We start from the raw sequence: 22935 nt of genomic DNA, 5'->3' as shown, positions 1-22935 counted from the left end.
TACAGGTAAAACACAGTCATCTGCAGACAATGGTCCTGGTTAATGGGAGTCATCAAGATTCCAAACCACCATTAATGGCCCACACTTTGCATCAGAGTTATATTTCATATTTCTAGTTTCAGATACAAGAGTGGTACATTTATACAAATAGGATGACCACACTCAGTAGATTATAAGCTTTGTAATGATAGCTTACAAGAGACCTTTTGCATGAAGCATATTTTAGTTACATTATATTCACACTCATCAGCATACTTTCATAAAATCATATAGAGTGCAACGTCACGCAGGTCAATTGGCATGTGCTGCAAATGTTGTTACAAAGCATTTGGAAGAGAGAGATGTGGTTTGCTGGGGGTGGGAAAGAGAGAGACTATGTCAATGGCTTTGTTGTAGTTTCAGTTAGCTTAAAAAACATTGCTTTCCCCCCTGAAATTCCAGCTGTTGCAAAGCTGCCTTCAGTATCTAGTACTAAACCACCCACCCACATGCTCAGCCAGGATTTTAATGATGCCGGTAGTAATGACAGCCTTTTTGCTGTTGTTGCACAGAAAGCACTGAAGTGAAGTTCTTTATGCATCTGTATCAAGATCACATATGATTTTGCAACTTGAACCTTATATTTGAGGCTTGTTGTGAACCAAAAAGCTTGCAAAAATTGAGGGGGAGGAAACCCACAATAGCCAGGTTTTTTTCAGTGACTCCTGGAGAAGTCCTTTTTTCATCATCTTAGATAGCTTTTGTAGGTCCTCCCAGGACCCCATTGTCTTAAATGCTGTCCAGCAAAGCCTAGCTCTCAAACTTATTTGGTGTCTGTTAGCATACCCAATGCATGGAATGTATAGGGATGTTCCCAAGGGTCCACCTTATCCTTGCCTGCCATTGCCTCATAAGGACAAGACATTTAGGAGGCATAATTTTAATTCTTTAAAGATGTATAACATAAATAAGACTTTTACTAAATATATTTCCTTGTTTCCTAGCCTTTTCCTTTAAATTGTGCTAATATTTTATACTGTTCATTTTATTCCATCTTTAAAAGCTTTCATTTATTTTCCCCTGTAAATTTTTTCTTATTAATTTTTCAGAGCCTGCTTGCCTGGTAACTCATGCATTGGTACCTCAGTGTTTTCTTCTTGACTACTGTGATGGGCTAGGCTTGCCTGTTGCTACTAGAGGCTGTCTCTCCAGGTTCTCCCTGGCATGTTGTACTGATCTCTGCACCTTTTCAGTGACTGCTTGTGGAGTGGGGAACAGGATGGGGAGGCGCTTTGATTTCTGCCATGACATCAGCGCTGCTCCTCTAATGGTGCTTTAGAAGATTGCAGGTTTCTTCTTCTATGGTAGCAAGTACAAACCTGAGCAGCCACTTGATGTACAGTCTGACTCCAATGCTGCAAAGATTTATGTATGTGAATAGTCCCCATTGAAGACAGTGGGACTACTCATACATAAATTTAAGCATGTGCCTTAGTCTTTGCAGGATCTACTCTCCCTCTCTCTTCACTAATTCTGATGATTCTATGGTTGACCTTAGTAAATACATCCTATATGTCAATGTTTGTACTGTAATAAATCTGTGGTCACCTTGGGCTTTACAACTGGAAAATAATGGGCAAATAATTTATAACAAGTAATGTGTCTGGGTAATTTTGTTTCTTTCTGTTTAACACATTTTCCCTCCAATTCTTTGTTGAATAATTTCAGTGAATATGTCTTCATCTCTTTCTGGATCACAAATAATGGTTGAGAGTATTCAATAGTTTCAAATTTGGGTTCTTTTGATTGGACGCACAGGTCATATGGTATGCTTCTGTTCTTTAATTAGATGGGAGTAGGGATAGTCTTAAAATTATGTATCCAGTGTGAATACACTTACATATTCAGTATCTGAAAATATCTATAAAATACCTTGCTTCAGTGAACATTCTAGCCAATAAACTGATTTCCCAGAAATAGCTGCAGAAAACAAATTAAAAACTATACAGCTCTGTTGGGGCACACTGTGGCCAGTTGGGAGTTCATGGCTGCAGCAGGGATATAATGTAATTCAGATCCTCTGCTCCCAAAGCCCACACCCCTAGCAATTGAGACAAATGCCATACTATTTCAGCAGTCTAGCATCTACGTCATGCAGTTTAGTTGGTGCTGAGTCTCTTCAGAACAGGTCAGTGGTGTGCATACATACTGACCAACCTATGACAGTATAATGCAATCTAATAAAAGGGCAATATCAATGGAGTTGGGGCAGGAGGGAAAACACATTTTACTGCTTTCTTTGAATAAAGTCATGGTTTCCATCTATTGTTTTCCAGTCTTAGAGGCAAATAATCAATTTAAAACCACAGTTTCTGAATATATTTTACCTCCTATTCCTACAAGTGCTATCTAGCATTAATGTACGTGAGGGTGATTAGAAGGGGTGGGCAGGAATACTTATTTTTGTTCAGTTAGCTGAATAGTTGTACTTTGTATATTGACAGATTTTTGTGTATAGTCAGTCTCACTGTTGCATTACATTGAGTTTCCCGTGGGTGTGTGGTTCTTTCACACAGAAACAGGGGAGAGAAAACATTTTAACAGATAGGAAAATGTGACTGTGAAACCACAGAAACAGGCAAGGGGACCCCAGGGAAAGTGTACTACCTGAAATGGCTCTAAGCTTTTTTTTTTAATTGACTAGGTTTCAAGTTGATGGTGTCCCTTTAAGCCTGCTGCTGTTTCTTTAGAGCAGACATGGTCTTATATACAATGTGTGTGTATGCCCAGTTGGTGAGTAGGAGGAAGAAGGTAGTCTGACAGAACAAAAAAGCAATTGATTTGTAACACTGTACACTTCATATGGAAGTGGTAAGTTAAAGTAGCATTTCTCCCGCAGAAAGCAGATATTCACTTGTATCCCTTCAAATTTGTATTAGACAGTATTTTATCATTTAGAAGTGTCATGTTGTTTCACTGAATAATGCAACATAGTCTGACCCACTTTAATGTTCAAACACTGATTCACCTGTCAACATTTTAGAGCAAATTGAAATATTTGTTCTTGTCTTCAAGTAGAACTACAAAACAAGAGCAGTTGTTTACAAACATGGATAACCCTCAATGGACTAAGGTTTCCTTTCAGCATATATTCTAACTATCTAGTTTCATCGAATCTATCATATATCTAACTACAGTGTATCAAGTCTCTTATCTATCCTGTACAAATATTATTATATCGTGTGTGACATTAGCATAATAGTTAATATTTACTATATATTGTCATTCTTGAGTCCACAGGTTCATGTGATACATTATAGTACAAAGCCCAAATATTAGATCGATGTAGCTATTGAAACTTGTCCCTGTAATATGAACTAAAGGGAATAAAGAGTTCAGCTGGTGAGCTATAGGGCACATCTCGAATACTCTATAAAGGAAAACAACATGTCCAAGCATTTTTTTTATATAGGTCTCTTTTCAGGCTAGCCAATTTCTCCATTGAGAGAACTCCCCACACTTTTATTAGCCATCTGTTTGTAGTAAGTGTGTACTGGTCTTTCCATTCCACAGCAATTAATGCTCTGGCAGCAAGGAGAGGTTGAAACCATGGCTTGGTTCCTGAAGAATCTGCTTGTGTTACATATGGTTCTCCCAGCTAAATCACAGACTAGCTGGTTGAGCAACCTTAAGAGAAGTATTTTTAGCATGCTGCTCCAGTAATTAGGTGTGCAGGCACATTAACAGCAGCAGAAAATGTACTCAATTGCCTGCATTATTTGCTGGCTGGAGCACTAACTATGTTTATAAATTTTCAAATTATGGTACTGGCTACAACTCATTGCTAGTAAACAGCCACTATCTCTTTATTTCTGTAGAAGATGAAATGCTGTTTTGTGGGGAACTATTTATATTGATTTTAGATTAAGGGCTGTAATTATTAACACAATAGCTTTTCATATTGCTGTGTTGAATCATGAGACACAGTTATATTCTGGACAATTTGTGTATGTTTGTAGCAAGAGAGATTAGTGAGTAGAGCTCTTGAGTAGAGCATGTGACTGATCATATTTAAAGGGCCTGAGTGTGCTTGGCCATTGTATGGGTAGTGGATGGGCACAAGGAGCCCATTGCACAAGGCCAGGCAGAATTGCTGTCCCTGCACTATCCTTCACCATGCTAGTGACCCTGGGTGTCAGCTACATAACAAAGGGTGGGCTGTGGCCCCATGTACCAACCAGTGGAGCTGAGTGGCTACAGAAGCAAGTGTACCATGCACCTTCCTAAAAGGTAGTGCAGCCAGGCATATTCCCCACTGTGTAAAGGGAGCTCTGGGACCCATTGTGCCTTCTTTATTATTATAATTATTTATTATTTGTATTACTGTAGCACCTAGGAGCCCTAGTCATGGATCGGGACCCCATTGTGCTACGCACTATGCAAACACAGAACACAAAGATGGTCCACGCCCCAAGGGGCATACAATCTAAGTATAACACAAGAGAGAACAGATGGATGCAAGACAGACAGGAGTACAAGGAAACAATGAGACAGTATTGGTCAGCATGACCAGCTGTGGTCTCTGCAGCCTGTTGTTGTCAAGATTTATATAGGAATCACAGCACTGAGGAGGGATACCTGAGGTAGTTTTGCAGAAGTTTATGAAGAGTCCCTCTCAAGCCAGTGGGGCAGCATGAGAGAAAGCATAAAAGTGTTTGCTTGAAAGCTGAACAAGTGGGCAGTGGAGCCATGGCATCCAATCAGAGTTGAGCTTCTACAGCACAATAGTAAATGGTAGAAGATATGTAGGGTGTGGCTTGACTATGTAGGGCTTGAAAATGAATACAACCAGCTCATGTTTGACACATAATGGCTCTTGGAGCTGCCATTTCTACCTTTACACCCTTCCCAGTGTGATGCAGCCCTACTCAGGGCTAGGATAGATAAGCACAATCACACCCTCAATACTCCCATCTTTACTTTCTACTTTTGTTTGAGTTAAGAGCTCACACAGCATGAGAGAGGCTGTTCCCTTAATGCAGGGGGAAGTAGGAAATATCACAATGCTCAAAAGTGCCCCTTCCTGACAGATTTCCACTTCAATTTTACAGGCCCACATATTTGAACTGCCGTTCAGAGAAGCAGTTGGATTTTTCAGCACGGATTCAGAGTGAATTGCTGTGCTTCTGAGGTTTGCCCAACACTTGTTCCAGCTACTTGCCACCATGCTAATTATTACCCATCTAAAATCTTGCGTAGCTGAGATAATTGTGCTGTCATCTCTCTCTCTTTCTCTCACACACAGTGACATTTAGACCACTTATATTTCTACAACTTTAAGGTAGTTAAACTATAGTATCAAGTGTGTATTCTGAATTATCTGTCAGAATTAATGGGTTGGTTTACCCACAAGTGAGTCATTTTTCAATATGTAGAATCTAAGCAGGAAGGGCATATTTTAGTACCTACACACCGCTCTAGGCATAATATTATATTGATGTGCAGCATAGCTTCCTTAATAAGATCATTGTGGGAGTAGCTTGCATGTGGTAGGTGAATAATATGCAGATGATATTTGCATTTGACAGCAGCCATCACACTGATTCATACCACACTTGTGCTGTAAATTTTTTTTCTGGGGCAGCAAACACACAAGCAGCATCTCGTATGCTCTTAATCAGGATACAGTGTGCATTCTCCCCCGTGATAAAACAATGCCATGGTCCAATCATCACACAGTTCTTCTCTGACTCCTTGGTGGTTTCTTTATAGTGCTAACTCTTGGAGCTAGAGTTCCCTAGTCTTCGTGCAACGGGAATACAGAGATGGTACTAGTCCCAGGCATAGGGAGGAAGAAGGTGGAGGGGTGAGACTGCTCCTTAGCACCTCCCTCCAGCACTTTTATGCTCTTGTAGAGCTACCCACAAGGTATCTTAAAATAATAACAACTAGCAAAATTTGGTATAAAGTTTAAATGCACTTTCTAATTTAATGTAGTGCACGCATCCAGATTGAACAACTTAATTTTAGTATTCCCTGCTTATAGCTAGACATTTAGGACAAGATTTTTTTTTTAAAAGAAAAGGTTCAGAGAAGGGCAACTAAAATGATTAGGGGTTTGGAACGGGTCCCATATGAGGAGAGATTAAAGAGGCTAGGACTTTTCAGCTTGGAAAAGAGGAGACTAAAGGGGGATATGATAGAGGTATATAAAATCATGAGTGATGTGGAGAAAGTGAATAAGGAAAGTTATTTACTTGTTCCCATAATATAAGAACTAGGGGCCACCAAATGAAATTAATGGGCAGCAGGTTTAAAACAAATAAAAGGAAGTTCTTCTTCACACAGCGCACAGTCAACTTGTGGAACTCCTTGCCTGAGGAGGTTGTGAAGGCTAGGACTATAACAGGGTTTAAAAGAGAACTGGATAAATTCATGGAGGTTAAGTCCATTAATGGCTATTAGCCAGGATGGGTAAGGAATGGTGTCCCTAGCCTCTGTTTGTCAGAAGGTGGAGATGGATGGCAGGAGAGAGATCACTTGATCATTACCTGTTAGGTTCACTCCCTCTGGGGCACCTAGCATTGGCCACTGTCGGCAGACAGGATACTGGGCTGGATGAACCTTTGGTCTGACCCAGTATGGCCATTCTTATGTTCTTATGTTCTTATGAGTGCCCAACTAAAAATCATCGTATAGAGGCCTGATTTGCATGGGGTTGGGTGCTTCTTCGCACTCTCTGAAAATTAGACTCTTTTAAGGAGTCACAAGTTTGGCACCCAAAATCACTATTAGTCACTTCTAAAAATCTCGGACTTAAGTCTGACAAAGCTCAGACCTAATATCACACTTATCCAGAACTGCTTGAAAAAATTGTTTTGAATAACAGCATTTTGTTTGCATTTTTTTACACCATTTATCTACAATTCCCCCTCTCCTCACCCCATTCTTTATCTGCTTTGTTCTTATCTATGGTGTATGATTGGATGGGGATAAAATAAAAATTGACTTGATTCTTGATCTAAAATTTGAACCAAATCTAAATCAAACCTCCTTTGATGTCAGAAAAACTTCGGTGAGCTTTTGAAATACTTTTTTTTTCCTGGTCTGCCATTCTGAGTTCCAACCAGAAGGGAATGTGCCAAAGCATCATGAAAGAGGCTGATCTTGTAATAGTTAATTTTCTGGTCCATGAAGTCCTGGAAATATCATAAGATCCTATTCTTGTGAGAATTCTAACTCAATTATGAAAACTCATGACATTCACATAAGCATCCAGACTTTGTGGTATATATCCAACCCTAACTTCTTGGGGTTCTAGTCTCATCTACCTATATTTCTCTTACTCCTAAAGCTCTTGTATGTATAGTATCTTTTAGATAGGACTGATGAGATCTGTTTTTTAAGTAATTGTGTGAATGATCAGCCAGCTCCAGAGGAAAAATTCATCAACCTGCACCTTTGAAAAGAGTTTGCTTTATGACTAGATGGAAATTACTTGTTGTGGCTGGAAACACATGATGTTTGGCCTATCTGCTTCCTTTCTTGGCATAAGCAGCAAGGCTGAGATTCGAATGATGTTTCCATGATGAGTTTGGGAATTTTATATACAGAAAAAGCATGCAAGAAAAAACAAAATCCTGTAATTCCATTATAAGACTAATTCAGTATAGAATCTCTGTTTTTTGTACATGGATTTATAATAGAGTCACATTCAAATATAGTTGCCAAATTCACACTGAAGACATTTCCTCCCTGGCTTCTGGTGTTTCTTAGGAATCCCACAGGACACTTTGTTTCTCTGAAACTCAGCACTAGTATAATAAGAATACAGATATATTTATTTGTTAATAGACAGCTTATTTGTCCCTAATTAAATAAAACTACAAAGAAAACTGGATTAAAATAGAAAGCATGGCCTTCTGAAACTGTTGAAGGGACTGTCATAGTTTCAGGGTAACTGCACCTGTGTCCACCTCCCACCCACAGTGGTCTGCCCCAGGAGTGCCCAGTCAGGTCTCAGGTCTCCTGCCATCATCTGTCTGTCAGCCAAGACCCTTGTCCCACTCCCTTCTGACTGGGAGTTTTAAGGCTGCACAGCTCCCTACATTACACTGCGATATCCCCAGCAAGCCTAATGGCCAGTGCCTGTGCATTTTTTTTTCCCTCCAAAGGCTATGAACAGTGTATTGCCAGCAGTTACAAGTTACTACACAGCTCTTTCTAAGCAAGCACATTCTTCTTAAGATAAAAGCATTATAGAAAAAAAAGACAAAAAAACAATAGAAGTCCCTTTACACTTGCTAAAAACTTACCAGAGGTCACCCATCAGTCTTACAGGGCCCTAGTTAACCAAAGTCTTTCCATCCCTTATTCCAGGGTTGGGGTCCATAGTGGACAGAAGGTCCTATTTATTTGCTGAATTAAAGGCCCTGAGGTAGTTTAAACACAGCCTTTTTCTTCCAAAAGCTGTTTCTTTCTCTGTTGGTCTCAGGAAACCTGTTTGACCCAATATATGCAAGCCTGACCAGGGAGTGGTACCTCTCTGGAGATGTTTACAATCTAGGTGATTCACCTGAGTCACTGCCTGCTGGTTTTGGTCCCTGGAGGAGTTGTGGTAGCCCTCCCTTATGGAGTTGCATACAATCTCTGGCTTACAGTGATTTATAAACTTAATACAATATGATAATCCAAAATATTGCATGGAATTGCAGTATCTGTCACACACATGGAAGATAAAACACACCCAATAATTCCCCTGACACACTGTAAATAAAATCACCCCTTAACCACCTAACAAAAAAGAAAACAGAAGTGTCTTGAGCTTCAGTTGGGAGGACACCACATGATGGAGAGAGCAATCCAGACTCCTTCAATAGAAAGGATCCTATTTTTCTTCTGATTTTAATTTATAGCACAAGGCAGCCAGTAATTTCAGTTTTGCTGTATCATTGGCCCCAGTAATAGATAAGGCAACTGACTATCCCTTACACTGTTCTTATATTCTTCAGAGCACAAACGTTGATTATCTTTACATGGCCAGGATTCCACCTGAAAGCTGTAATTACTAATATTAATCCATATTATTAACGTTACTAATACGTATTCAAAGTTGCATGGGCAATGTGCATCTAATGAAGATAGTGGGATGAAGGAATGATCTTCAGAGCTTTCAAAAAATGATCACAGGAGGACTCTGAAACAGAAATTAGTGAAGGGAACTGACCTCTATGGACACTCCACAAACACCACACATGAAACTCCTAGATTGGAGGATTTCTTCCATTTTTCTTTACATTTTTGTGAAGTACATGTATATCAGCCCTAATCTGGCTCTGTGTGTGTGTGTGTGTGTGTGTGTGTGTGTGTGTGTGTGTGTGTGTGTGTGTGTGTGTGTGTGTGTGTGTGTGTGTGTGTGTGTGTGTGTGTGTGTGTATATAAAAAGTGAAGCAGTCAAAATACCCTGAGGTTTGTGGATTCATTTTAGCAATGACCATAGTATCTAAGCACCAGTAGACTGATTTTCAGATGCACTGAATATTAGCTTCAGTGGGAGATGCAGGTGCTCAGCACTCCTGAAAATCAAACTACACATTTTTAGAATGATTATATGCTTGCCTTCCTATTTGATCTTCACTATCTTTCTGTAATATCTTCCTCCTGCCCTGTAAATGAAAAGCTGCTGATGTGATAAGTTAGTGAAGATGGACAACATTTCTGTGGCTTGTGATCAGGTTTCTGTCTGAGGGCTAATAGGATCAAGAAGATGGTCATGCCTAGAAACACATCAGCAACTATCCCAGCTGAGATTACTGAAGTTGTACTCTTTCATGTCTATGGGCTGTGAATGGAAATTTTCAGGAGAGCTGACACTAATCTATATATCATTTTCACTTTTATTCTCTCAGCCCATGGTATTTGCAGAGGGAACATCTCTAATTCTTAGGCCTGCTTAGGGAAGAAAGTAGAAATATCCTCAGGTAATGCCAGACAGGATTCTTTTAAAAAAATATATTTGGAAGATAAGGAGCACATGGCAGCCTTGTCTTAAACAATGTTAATTATTTATTTGTGTTGTCTTTTTTTTCTTTTAAATAAATACTCAGGGGCTCAAAAAAATGTCACCACCTTGAAAAAGACACCAGTACAGATTTCCCATTCCACCAAACTATGTGCACAGCAGGAAGGAAGCGTGTATGTACAAGGTTGTGTCACAGGATGTGACTACACTGCAGTGCCCCTGCTAGCTGAATGTGGTACTGCAGGCATTCCCTGCCTCAGTTTCCTCCTCCCTGGGATTTTCTGTCTCTCCTGGAATCACATGGCTTAGTCCTCAAGATAGGTCTCAGAGTTCAATTCCCTTTGCTGTAACAAGACCAAACAAAAGTCCCAAATAAAAAAAAACATTCTTCTTGCCTTGCAGACCTCCTCCATCCCTGCTCTGTCAATTACTGTCTCTCCATCCTTGTTCTTCAATGCTGTTACGCTCAATCTATACTGTGCCAATTCCCGCTTGCATATCCTGAGGCTCTTGCGTGATTCAGCTGTTTTAAGGAGCTTTTCTTTCCGGAAGTTCTCAAAGTCGCCCTTCAGTTTTTGCCGTATAAGCTTGCACAGAATGGAGTACTCGAGGTTGTTATCCGAGCTCCTTTTCATATTTCTCCGCTTCTCTAACAAGCTTTTCGTTTCATTCGAGATTCTTCCCTTTGCCTTCTTCATCTTTTCAATTTCAGCTGCTTTTATGCAACGTCTCAGCTTGTCAGCAAAGATACTGTAGTCCTCATGACACTTTTCCGTCTGGCTCCAGTCAAACCCAGAAATCGCTTTCTTCAGCTTTGCTTCATCGAATGTCTTCGGGCGCTGTTTCCTGTTTGCCATCTGTAAAGCTTTCCTTTCCACTACTATGTCGAAAATCAACTTCGCTCTAAGCAGGCGATACTTACTGCCGGTGTTGAAGGGCTGCACCACAGAGACGTCTTGAACAATGCGCCTTTTATTGACTAAAATATAGTCTATTTCATTCTTACTCTTCGCATTTGGTGCTATCCATGTCCACCTTTTTGCAATCTTCTTTTTGTACCAGGTGTTTGCCACGTACAGTTCTTTCGTTTCTGCCATCGTTACCAGCCTTTCTCCTCTTTCATTTCTTTCTCCACTGCCGTATCTCCCTATGAACTTTTCGCCAGCTTTCCCTCGCCCGACCTTAGCCTTGAAATCTCCCATCGTGACAGTGTAAGTGGACTTTTGCGCGAGGGCTCTTTTGAGCTCTTGGTAGAATTCTTCCACTTCTACGTCCTCACTTGCACTTGTGGGAGCGTAGGCCTGGATGACCTTGAGGATAGCTTTTGACTCCATCTGAAGATGCAGCACACCAATACGTGATGATATTAGCTGGCATGATATGACTTTCTAAACCCAATCCTTACTGACGATAAATCCGACTCCTCCAACGTTTCTAGCGCCATCTCCCTTTCTGAGCCTCATAGCGCTTCCATCCTTCCAGTTGACTTCCAACTCCTTCTTTCGTCGGGTTTCGCAGATACTGAGGATATCGCATCTTATCCTTTTCTTCTCTTCCATCAGATGGTTTAACATTTCCTCCCTCGCCAGTGACCTACAATTGTAAGTACACACAGCAAGGGTTGTCCTTTTCCATGTTGGCCTAGCACCTGACATTTTTAGCAACCTCTCGTCACTCAATTTCCACTCCACCACTGAAGAACGGTTTGATGACACGCAGGGAACTAAAACCCATTTACTCGTGTTGTTTTAGCCATTAACTTTAAGCCATTCCACTGGCTAGCCAGGCAGGCATATGTACCTCCTTAAGCTTACCTAGCCTTCAACCGCTAAGGAGAAGGAAAAATGCTCTTTCCTCTGAGGGAGCAATCCCCCTCCTTGGATTGGATAGTCCGACACCTTTGTAGCATGGTTAGACCTACCAGGGCATATGCCCCGCTACCATAGTTGTCAGACAGCCAGGGTCACCGCTGCACCACGATGAGGCGCTGAGGTAGGATTTTGCAGCGGTGACCCTGGCCGTCTGACAACTATGGTAGCAGGGCATATGCCCTGATAGGACTTCTATACAGAACTGTTCAAATCAAGAATCAACGTCCCTCTCCCAACGCTCCAAGAGTCAGAAGAACGCGTCCCCCCAATAATTGTCAGCGAAGTCCGAAGTGCACTACACCAGATGAAGAAGGGAAAAGCTCCAGGCAAAGATGGAATAACGTCAGAAATGATTTCCGCAGGAGGCGAAAATTTTTGGAAGGGCCTTGCTTTAAGATTCAGTCGATATCTCGAAGAAGGAAAAATATCATCAAGCTGGAAGGAGTAGAATACTATCTTGCTGTACAAGAAGGGGGGTCGAGAAAATCTTAAGAACTATCACCCTATATGCCTGCTCTCTCATATCTATAAACTCTTTACAAAGGTGATAACGAACCGACTCTCGTAGAGTCTGGATGAACAACAGTCAAGAGAGCAGGCAGGATTTCGAAGAAATTTCAGCATGATTGACCATATATTTACTCTTAGCCAGCTTCTAGAAAGAGCGAGGGAATACAAACTCACGCTGTGCATTGCTTTAGTCGACTATGAAAAGGCCTTCGATAGCGTCGAGTTCAAAGCAATATGAAAGGCGCTCACAGAGAAGGGCATTAATATGCAGTACATCGGTTTGTTGAAGGAAGCGAATACTGGATGTACAACAGACATTACTCTCCTTGAAACTCCCCTCTGCATCCCAGTTGAGAAAGGCGGAAAAGCAAGGAGATACAATTTCACCAAAACTATTTACCGCCTGCCTTGAAATTGATTATTGAAATTAATATAAATGGAGAACGATTCGCGGACCACATCGTACTAATTGCCGAAAGCACCAACCAACTGCAGAGCATGTTACAAAGACTCAACAAGAAAAGCAGTCAGGTCGGTCTGAAAATGAACCGTTGCAAAATGAAATACATGCGATCAGACGTCTTAAGAAAAGCCCAAATAACGGTAACAGAAGAAGAAATTGAAGAAGTGGAACAGTACGTATATTTGGGCCACGAAGTTAATATGCGCCAAGACATGAACGGAGAACTCTCGCGAAGGATTCAGGCAGGATGGTGTGCATTTAATTCCATCAAGGACATCCTCAAAGGAAAAACTGACAAGACCACATGTACAAATATCTTCAATTCAACAGTGCTGCCAGCCATGCTGTATGGCAGTGAAACCTGGGCACTGACGAAGAGAGAACAACAGCGGCTGTCGGTAGCTGAAAGGGCAATGGAATGAGCTATGTTGCGAATTTCCCTTCTGGATCATATCCCAAATGAAATGATTAGAGAACGCAGCGGTGTGAAAGATGTTGTGATGGAAAGCAGATATGATAAGATAGTACGGTTCACGGACAATAGGTGAACAGCAATCATTACTGAGTGGTACCCGCGACAACAGAAAAGACCACCTGGTCGGCCTCCAAGAAGATGGGAAGATGACATTGTTAAATGTTTCGGACAAACGTGGAGAAGAAAGGCAAGAATGCAAGAAGAATGGCGGATGTGTTGTGATCGGCACAGTCTTAACGACAGCTGAAGACCGATCGATCCAGGTGATCCAGGTGATCTTCTTGCCTTCAGGGCTTTGCCAAAGTCCACCCTCTGACCATGTTCCCAGTCCCTTCTGGGTTACCTTTCAGTCGGTCTGTCTGTCCTTAAATACGATCCACAGGCCTCCTCCTAGAGGTGGGCAATTCATGCAGGTATTACTACTCTTCTTAAGCCAGGAGTCCCCAGCTCTACTCCTTGGAGCTGTGTTCTAATTTAACTGTAGGCTCTTAGCTCACTTCTCCCTTAGCTGGCCCCTTTCTCCCTCCTGTTAGTCCTCAGGCTCAAAGTTCAGCAGACCAGCTGATGGAGTCTGCCCTAGGGAGGAGGCAGGTAGCATTTTTGCTGGTCCCCTTCTCCTAGCTCATCCCCAGCTGGTTGGGTGAGAGGAGAGCCTTGACCATCCTCCCTGCCGGTCTCGGCCCTTAAAGAAAGACACTGACAGGATTTCCTCACAAGCACTACTTATTCTTGGGACCACTTTGTCTTTATTAATATCTTCTAGGTCTGTCTGTCTGTCTGTCTGTCTAGCTCAGACCTTTCAAAATCTTAATAGGGCCACGCCACATGATAGCTTTACACCACCTTAGCACCTCCATGCATTCTTGGGCTTGCTGAGTACTCACATCAGTTAGAGCAATCATGGGGCTGCTCTATCTTATACTTGAATGCCATCCCCTTCAAGGGACCGGCTGGCAGTCGAGAGAGAATACCTGGAGCACAGCAGTTCTCTGGCCATAACCCTAACATGCCCACTCCACCAGGGCCTGCTGGTGTAGGAGAAATGTAGAGGAAAAATGTAGGGCCATTCTTCCAGCTCTGCACTAACCAGAGAACCCTCTAGAGCTGGGATTATTTCTCAGGGCCCTTTACACTGGTTTTGCAGACCCTTTACGTACAGGAACAGAACATGTAATTGGGCTCACCCTCTTAAAGATGAATAAGCATGAATAAATAATTCCAGGTAGCATTGTGTCAGCAGGACTCTGTAGGACCTTTTTCAGTCTCATAAATAAATAAATGCATTGAATGTAACCAAGGCCTTTTGGCTGCACAGTGGGTTCCAACCCCCACTCCCCAGATTGTGCTAACTGATGTGAGTACCCGGCAGGCCCAAGAATGCACTGAGGTGCCAAGGTGGTGTAAAGCCACCTGCGATGGAGTAATCTGCCTTCTTGAGGGCAGTGGTGCCTCGTAGTCAGCCCCCGCCCCTTCATGACTCTAACCAGGGGCTCTCAATCTTTCCAGACTACTGTACCCCTTTCAGGAGTCTGACTTGTCTTGTGTACCCCCAAGTTTCACCTCACTTAAAAACTGCTTGCTTACAAAATCAGGCATAAAAATACAAGTGTCACAGCACACTATTACTGACCAATTGCTTACTTTCTCATTTTACCATATAGTTATAAAACAAATCAATTGGAATATAAGTATTGTACTTACATTTCAGTGTATAGTATATAGAGCAGTATAAACAAGCCATTGTCTGTATGAAGTGTTAGTTTGTGCTGACTTTACTAGAACTTTTTATGTAGCCTGTTGTAAAACTAGGCAAATATCTCGATGAGTTGATGTACCCTTGGAAGACCTCTGCGTATCCCCAGGGTTACACGTACCCCAGGTGGAGAACCAGTGCCGTAAACTATCAAAATACAATATGCTTCACATTGGACAATAATCGTGCAGCAGAGTGTCAACAAATATTGCTTGGCAAAGGCCACATAACTCTGTTGCCATGGCAACCCAATCCCTACTCACAAGAAAGGAAGGTAAACATATGGTAGAAATAGTGTGCTACTCCAAGAACATTTCCAGGATCACAACTCTCTTTAAAAACAAAACAAAACTTAAATCAAAGAGAAATCCACTTACATTTTCATTTTTAAATGGAGAAAAAGGGTAAATTTTCACACTCTGGGCATCAGCTTCAATTATTTCCAGCACCATGGAATGGAGAAGCATGGGCTGGGATGTGGCTGAAGAGGGGGGAAGCTGGGACCAGTCTTTTGTTTTTGTCCAAACTGTTTTGAACCTTTTCCCCAACGTTTGGGTACGGTCACTCAGCTATTTATACAGGCAACAATTTAGACTTGCATCTGATTCAAAATAATTAGGACCTGGATTGCTCATGCTTAAACATATGAAGTCTGAGAAATGTACAAGAAATTAAAGGTGGGGAACACTTTAATATTTAGAAACTGACATGAATGAGGGCAGTGAGTGAGACTGGGGTGTGTTGGTATATATTCTGGGTCTGAAAGATCAACATATTATACCTATGATATTCCACACACCATACTCACTATTGAAAACAGGTCATAAGACCTTCAAATATTTTGGAAGTGTGTGTTTAAAAACTTGGAGATTGTGGGTGGATGAAAGATGGTATGGAGTCCATTTACAATTATTTTTCCTTAAAATCCATCACAGGACTGTTCGGTAGAAGGGCATTGCCCTGGTACCGCAGACCTCATTCAGTGCAGAATAGCAGCGTTGTTGGAGCAGTTGTAGAATTAGAGCTTTTCAAATCGCTCATAAGAAAACCCCAAACCACAGGGAATTTGACTAGTTTGGGTACAAAGTAAAAACTCAGATTTGATTAGTTGGTAAGATCTTCATGAATCATTCAAGGAACCTAGCCCATGAGAAATTCACTTTTACATGGTTTCCACATAAACCCAACCTTTCCATGTGGGTTTTATTTTGAGATTTTGGGCTCATTCTAACGTGTGTGAGTGTGAACCCACACACTGAATCAGAAGAAAGTGTCCTCAGAAGGGATGGTCAAAATTTTCCCACTAAAACTGTTTTTTGATCCCCCCCCCCCAAAAAAGGGTTTTGACTAAATAAGGGGAAAGTGTCCACTTTCTGCAAAAAATGTATGCTTTTCATAAAAGCCCAAAAAACGGAGAACAGAAAAGTTTTCAGTTTTTGCCTGAAAACCTTTTGATTTTTGAGTTCTCAATTTTTTGCTGAAAAGTAGAATTTTCCACAGGGAGTAAAAAAACCAAAACATTTTATGACTACCTCTATTTCTCAGAAACTCCTGGGGAACAGAGCCACTGAGCTTCACAGATCTAGTACCTGTCCTCTGCTTTTGATACATCCAGAGGATTCCTTCACGTACAGGAGTGGCTTGACTTGAGATAGAACCATGGCTGGACTTCTTACTTAAAATGAAAGAGCAGGGCTGAGATTGAATGGCATTATTGTCTTTTTCACTTTTGCTTGAGGGTGTTTGCTACTGGAAAGAACTAATAGTTTCAATGGGATGTTAACCTCAAGGAGAACAAAGCTGTTCTATGGGAATGCCAGAATGTTGCAAATCATTTTATCTACGGGATTTTGTCTTGTGAACTTGAGGTTAAGCGGCATCTTTTGATTTCAAGCATTATGTTAATTTGGTTGAGATGATGAGGGGGTAACATCTTGCTAGTTTTGTAAGACATGTCACTGTCCTTGGTGTGTGTGTGTGGTTTACTTTCTCACTTGAGTAGTTCTCACAGTTGATTTTTCACCCAATCAACCTACAAGCTTTACATTCATTTTAATTTGTAATTGCTTATAACCCTTGTTAGGCGAGGGCTATTTTCAGTCTTTCTCTCTCCCCTTCTCTCTGATACTCCTGCATCCCCGAACAGATGCCAATCTGCTCCTGCTGTTTCCAAGCTTTCATCCCAGTGTGTTCCATGATGTTTCATCATTCCCAATTTGTATGTTTATGAGATTAGACTCAACTAAAAAAAGATCATTAGTACAATATGATAAAGGTGATAATAAAATAGAAGTATTAGGTTTATGGGACATTATACCTAAATTACTGTATTAAAGCCGTTGGCATTGCAAACTGATTTAATATTCCTACTTTGTGGCAGTTTTTTTTTTAATAAAGCAAGAAATGTGTAGTTTATTTGCAAAAAGAGCATTATGTTGCATATTTTATAACTCTGATATTCTAAAATTGGTATCATAGTTCAACATTTTATTTAAACTGATACAGACATTTCAATTGTAAATCGAAAGCACTTTATAATTCTGCCAGTGAAAATGGTTTTTGCTCTAGGAGAGAATTCTATTCCAAAATTTCTAAAAATCACTTTTTTGAGAGCTGCAACTGAGATTTTTCAAATACATAATTCAAAAGTTTGATATTTTGGGGGCTATTTTAAAAACTGAACAATTTTCAAAACTAGTATTGGCAAGTACAGCAATCAATTCATAATATAAACTACTTGCTTGCCCTTTTAAAAATAATTTCTTTTTCTATAAACACCATCTTTTTCATTCAGAATATCTAACAACTAAACTAAATTATCACATGGAAAAATGCATCCTCAGGTGAGGTTCTCTGTCCTATTGTCCTTGAGGAGAAAAGAACAATATTATTATAGGTCCTCTCCACCTTTAAAAAAGATGGTGAACAGATGGCGTATACTTCCAGCTGAAGTGAAGAGCTCAAGTAGTAAAAACCAGCTGATTGTGAATTTGAACCTGCAATGCCCCATTTGTGAATGGCCCAGTTTAGTCACTAGTGTGTTCCCCTGCAGAGAGATCTTACAGAATGGTTTTTTATAGAGTTAAACAAATTAAGGTCCATTTATAAATACTGGCATAGTGGTCTACCCATATGGATCATAATGCAGGACTCTGGCAAAATGAAGGATATTAATTAGACTACCGTTCCAGTCGTATGGATGAACATGTTGGGGGAACATGTTTTTCGTCCCAGATTAGCTGTGTTGTACATGCATGGGAATGTTTTTATCCAGTACTAACACAAAATATAAAATTATTAAAATTCTCTCTTCTACAAACATTTTACATGGTTTAACCCATATGGAAAAATAATGCCAGAGTTCTTAGCAAGCAGCTCTAGACATGAGGCTCATACTCTGTGTCTGCTCTTTCATGTTGTGTGTAAAAGTCTAATTAATCCAATGATCCTAAAATTCACTGCAGAATTGCAAAGAATGTACCACACCCAGCATTAGTCCCTGGGTATGCTGTTGTTTCAAATCCATTACCAAATCTAATAATAGGGCTGATGATATTATTGCAGAATTGAACTTCATCAGTTTGCATTTCAAAAGAACTCAGCTAAAGGTCTGATAAAAATTTTAAAATATCTAGAGAGCAGTTTAATGAGAATAGTCCAACTATGTGGTTAAATAGAACAATGAAATGGATGGAGGACTAAAAGGTCAATTGTAAGGAGAAATTATTAGCTCCAGTGGCTGTTCTGTCTCCTGTAGTTTGTTCCCCAGATCAAATTAACATCTAGACTATATGTGACCTCTACTAAACTGCATTGTAAGCTAAAACCAAATTTTCTCCTAGAGGGGTTTGTCCCCTAATGATGATTTGGACATTCCATGAGGCAATGCCAGCTGCCCTGATCAGTTCTCAGCAGATGGGGGAATGTTTCTCAGTATAGAAGAAGTGCTTATGGGAGATGATGCTTCAAAAACATAATTTTCTTCTCTGAGAAAATCCTAGCGTGGTTGAGCAGACATCATCCTGGTCCTATGCTCTGCACAACCACATACCCCAGGCCTCATGCAGTGGAGGAAGAAGAGCTTTTCTTTTCCAGGGATTGATGGAAAGGCCCTCGCTCTCCCCTTTTCCTCTACCTTTGATTCCTCTCCACTTATGCTAGCAGAGGAGAGATTTATGTCCCCTTTTCATCTGATTTTTGGCATAAATATGGAAACGGCCCTTCTTTTCATGTATGGGAGAAATGTCCACGTATTGTGAAAGTGTAGAAATCAGAAAGAGATTTAATATAGAGGACCCATGCCAAGTGGCTTTCAAATGGCTGGAGACAGCCACTGGAAAATTCCCTTTTCATGGCTGAACTCTCCACCCATGGAATGGTGGCCTCCTGCCACCTCAACCCTGGCTTAAAGGGAGAGAGGGAGCATGTCAGGGACATGGGAGGGAGCATGGAGGAGCAGAGATTCATTACCCCTGATCTGGACCTTACATCAGTCATGGAAGTGAGGGTAGGTTGTGCGCTTCTCTAGCTTCCACCAGGGTGACTGAAGTTCAGGGAGATGTAACCGGATCCCAGTGCTCTTCCCTATCACCATCATCTCCACTCTGTTTGAGTAGAGCTCAGATGGATGGCCGCATTGAGCCTAGTATGTTTAATTGGGAAAAAACCTGATACCTGACCCAAAGTTTCTATTGTTATCAGCACTTATGAAAGTGGCTCCAAGGATCATGAGAGATTCAGTCCGCTCTAGCTGACTGGGCAGAGAGGAGGAAGCAGGTGGGGAGGATGATATCTTAATTAATCATTGTTTGATGGCAGGAAGACAAGTATCATTTGGCAAGACAAGTGCAAAATATTGTTGTCTTTTCGTCCCCATATTTGTTGGATTGACAGGAACTGAGTATGGGGAAAAGCCAACCCATGTTCTGTTTTATTCCAGCAGTCACTAGCAGAACACATATCACAACTGACAGCCTTTACTGGAAGTTCCCTGTTCTTGTGAATGAAAAGCAAGTTGAAAATCCAAGTGAAACATGCACAATTTGAGTAGTTTCTGATTTCTCATTAGAAGCTAGTTTTCTCTATTGATCACTGTTTCTGCAATATGTGACTTGGTTCGGTGAATATATTATGTTGTTTTCTTTTCAAAAGTGCTGAATTTTTTTTTTGGAAATACAGTATATTTGGAAAATTTACCTTTGGGCTTTTTCCTAGTCCCTTCTGTATGTCTATATATAGGTGAAGAATAAAAATCTTCTGCATGCTTGGAAGCAGTGCCAGATTTAAGACAATCATTCTTTGCAATGTTTTGCAGATGTCCTGAGCTACCTGTTTTTCACTGGCATTCAAGCAGTTTCTAAGAGCAGTAGGAAAAATATACCAGTACTTTTCGGATGTCTGTGGAAGAGCAAACTGCCAACCCAATGAGAGTAGCATGGTAGGCCATTTTTTATTTCACAAGCAGAAAGAATTCACAGAGTAGCAGGATCTAACTCATAATTCACAAACAAGCAGAATGTGTTCAGCTAACTATCTTTAATGATGGCTGAATAGTCCAAATAAATAAAGTCTATGTACGATAGGGTGCATGTGACCGTGCCGCTGGCCAGTGGGGAACTGAACCCAGGCCATGAATGTGATATTCTGTTGCTTGAGCCAAAGGTCTAGATCTAGGGGTCAGCAGTGGAGAAGATTCAGAAACATTATTATATGATCCAGTAGAGAGAAGGGAAAAAAGACACCTTCAGCCAGTGTGTTACTTGCAGACATAATTCATATATCTATGTAGATTGTCTGTATTGTGTATGTATATCTGACTCAAAGAGGCCAGCCACCTCTAACTCCTTTCTAGTCTCTGAGTGCATACCCTCAGGTGTTTGTCCTCTTGCCATTACATGTCACAGAGTAGAATATCATGATTCGTCCTCTCTTAGACCAGCACCTGGCTCTGGTACCATGCGTATACCAACTGTGTATCACCCTGCTGTTCCAAACTCAGTTTCAGGCACACGCGTTTCCTTGTTTTGGAAGCCGGTGGCACTGATATTTGCCAACAGCCTTTTAAAATCAAATGTAGCATGTCACAGTTATAGGGGTAGCTGTACCTCTGTTCCCTTTCTGGTCTCTCTGAGTGTACCCTGTGAAGCTTTCTGTCTTTATCTCTCCTAGAATGGAATTCCATGATTCTCCCACTGTTAGACTAGGCCCTGGGAGACAGTATCTAGTGTATTGACAATTCTTACCCGGCAGGTTTGATTGGGTTTGGGCACCTGTGGTTCTTCCCTTCTGGACTATATGACTAGTGGTGTATATAGTGACCAAGCAGTCTTCTTAAAATGAAATGATTGCTTATTTTAGCAGTAGGACAAAGGTTTTAGAGGAAAAAAGGCTTTAAAATAATCTGTACACATGTCTATTTTACCATGTACTATCATCGCATAATGGTGGCAACCTAGGGAGGCTTATTACCTTCAGACACCGGTGGGTACCTGAGTGTGTCTTCTAGTCTGGTTCTCTCTGACACCCTTTTTAAGAGAGCTTGTGTCCTTGTATCAACCACCCCCTGCCTTTTGCTCTCTTGGGTTCTTTACCAAATGGGTCATGCTTCCCCCACCGTTCAAACTGGTTTGGTGGCTGCCCAGGAGACTAAGTGCTGTAATTTAGGTGTAGCCTGAGTGTTGTGCATGATTGACAGGATGTGGAAAAGACTAAGCCATGTGTGTGTCAGTTCTATCCATTTTCTTTGTAAATTTTCACTGATGTTCCTTTCTATTCAACGCACCTCATTTTGGATGATTAACTTCTTACTTATCAGTGGTACGGACTCAGTACAGTTACTGAACTAAATGAAAACAGTTTGACATTTTGTAGCATAAGGTGACCAGAAGTCCCATTTTTAAAGCGACAGTCCCATATTTAAGCCCTCCTGCAGGTGTCCCGACTTTTTCTTAAAAACTGGCAAATTGCCCAGGTTTTTTTCTGTTTCCCAGCCATCAGTACTGGTGGGTCCTGCTGCTGGCTGGATCCCTGCTCACCAGCCACCCTCCCCCCCCAGTGGCCAACAATAGGGGTGAGTGTGCAAGGCTGGTGGCGGGGCAAAGCTGCAGTGCACAGGGCCAGCTGCTTCCCCTGCTGGTCCATCAGAGCTGGGAGTTGTACCGGGAACTTTCGACTCTTGGTCCAGCCCTACAATCACAAAACCATCCTTAATCTATAACATTTCTGAAGAGTGACTTTTATAATTCTTTTAATTTTACATACATGTTAACAGCTCAAGTTAAAATCTCCTTGTTGAGGTATTCCCGAACAAAGATTTCTGAAGCGAGGTTTTATGTATAATGTATTACTTTGTGTTTATTATCCCAGAATGCTTCCTTAGCTCACTCGTCACAGACGCACAGGGATTCAGGTTCGAGAAAACCAAGGAATGATTGTGAAATACTTGAGTGCACACTGAAGTCTTTTTTCAGAGCATTGGCAGAGCATTTGGGATGCTTTTCTAAGTTTGGATTTCACTGTATACTGTAAAAACAACGAGGAGTCTTGTGGCACCTTAAAGACTAAAAAATTTATTAGAGCATAAGCTTTCGTGGGCTATGACCCACTTCTTCAGATGTATGGAGTGTCATAGCCCACGAAAGCTTGTGCTCTAATAAATTTGTTAGTCTTTAAGGTGCCACAAGACTCCTTGTTGTTTTTGCTGAAACAGACTAACACGGCTACCCCTCTGAAACTGTATTCTGTGCACTTTATAATATCTCAACTGTTGCACTGCACTTATGAGCTAAAGATAGTAAAACTCTTCATTCTTACACCTGGGGAGACTTATTCTGATCACAATTACGTTGTTGTAAACCAAGAGTT

Source organism: Emys orbicularis, chromosome 9 (assembly GCF_028017835.1).
Source record: "Emys orbicularis isolate rEmyOrb1 chromosome 9, rEmyOrb1.hap1, whole genome shotgun sequence".
In the NCBI taxonomy this organism is placed as follows: Eukaryota; Metazoa; Chordata; order Testudines; family Emydidae; genus Emys; species Emys orbicularis.
The sequence above is the reverse complement of the archived record's forward strand: the minus strand, read 5'-3'. Positions refer to the sequence as shown.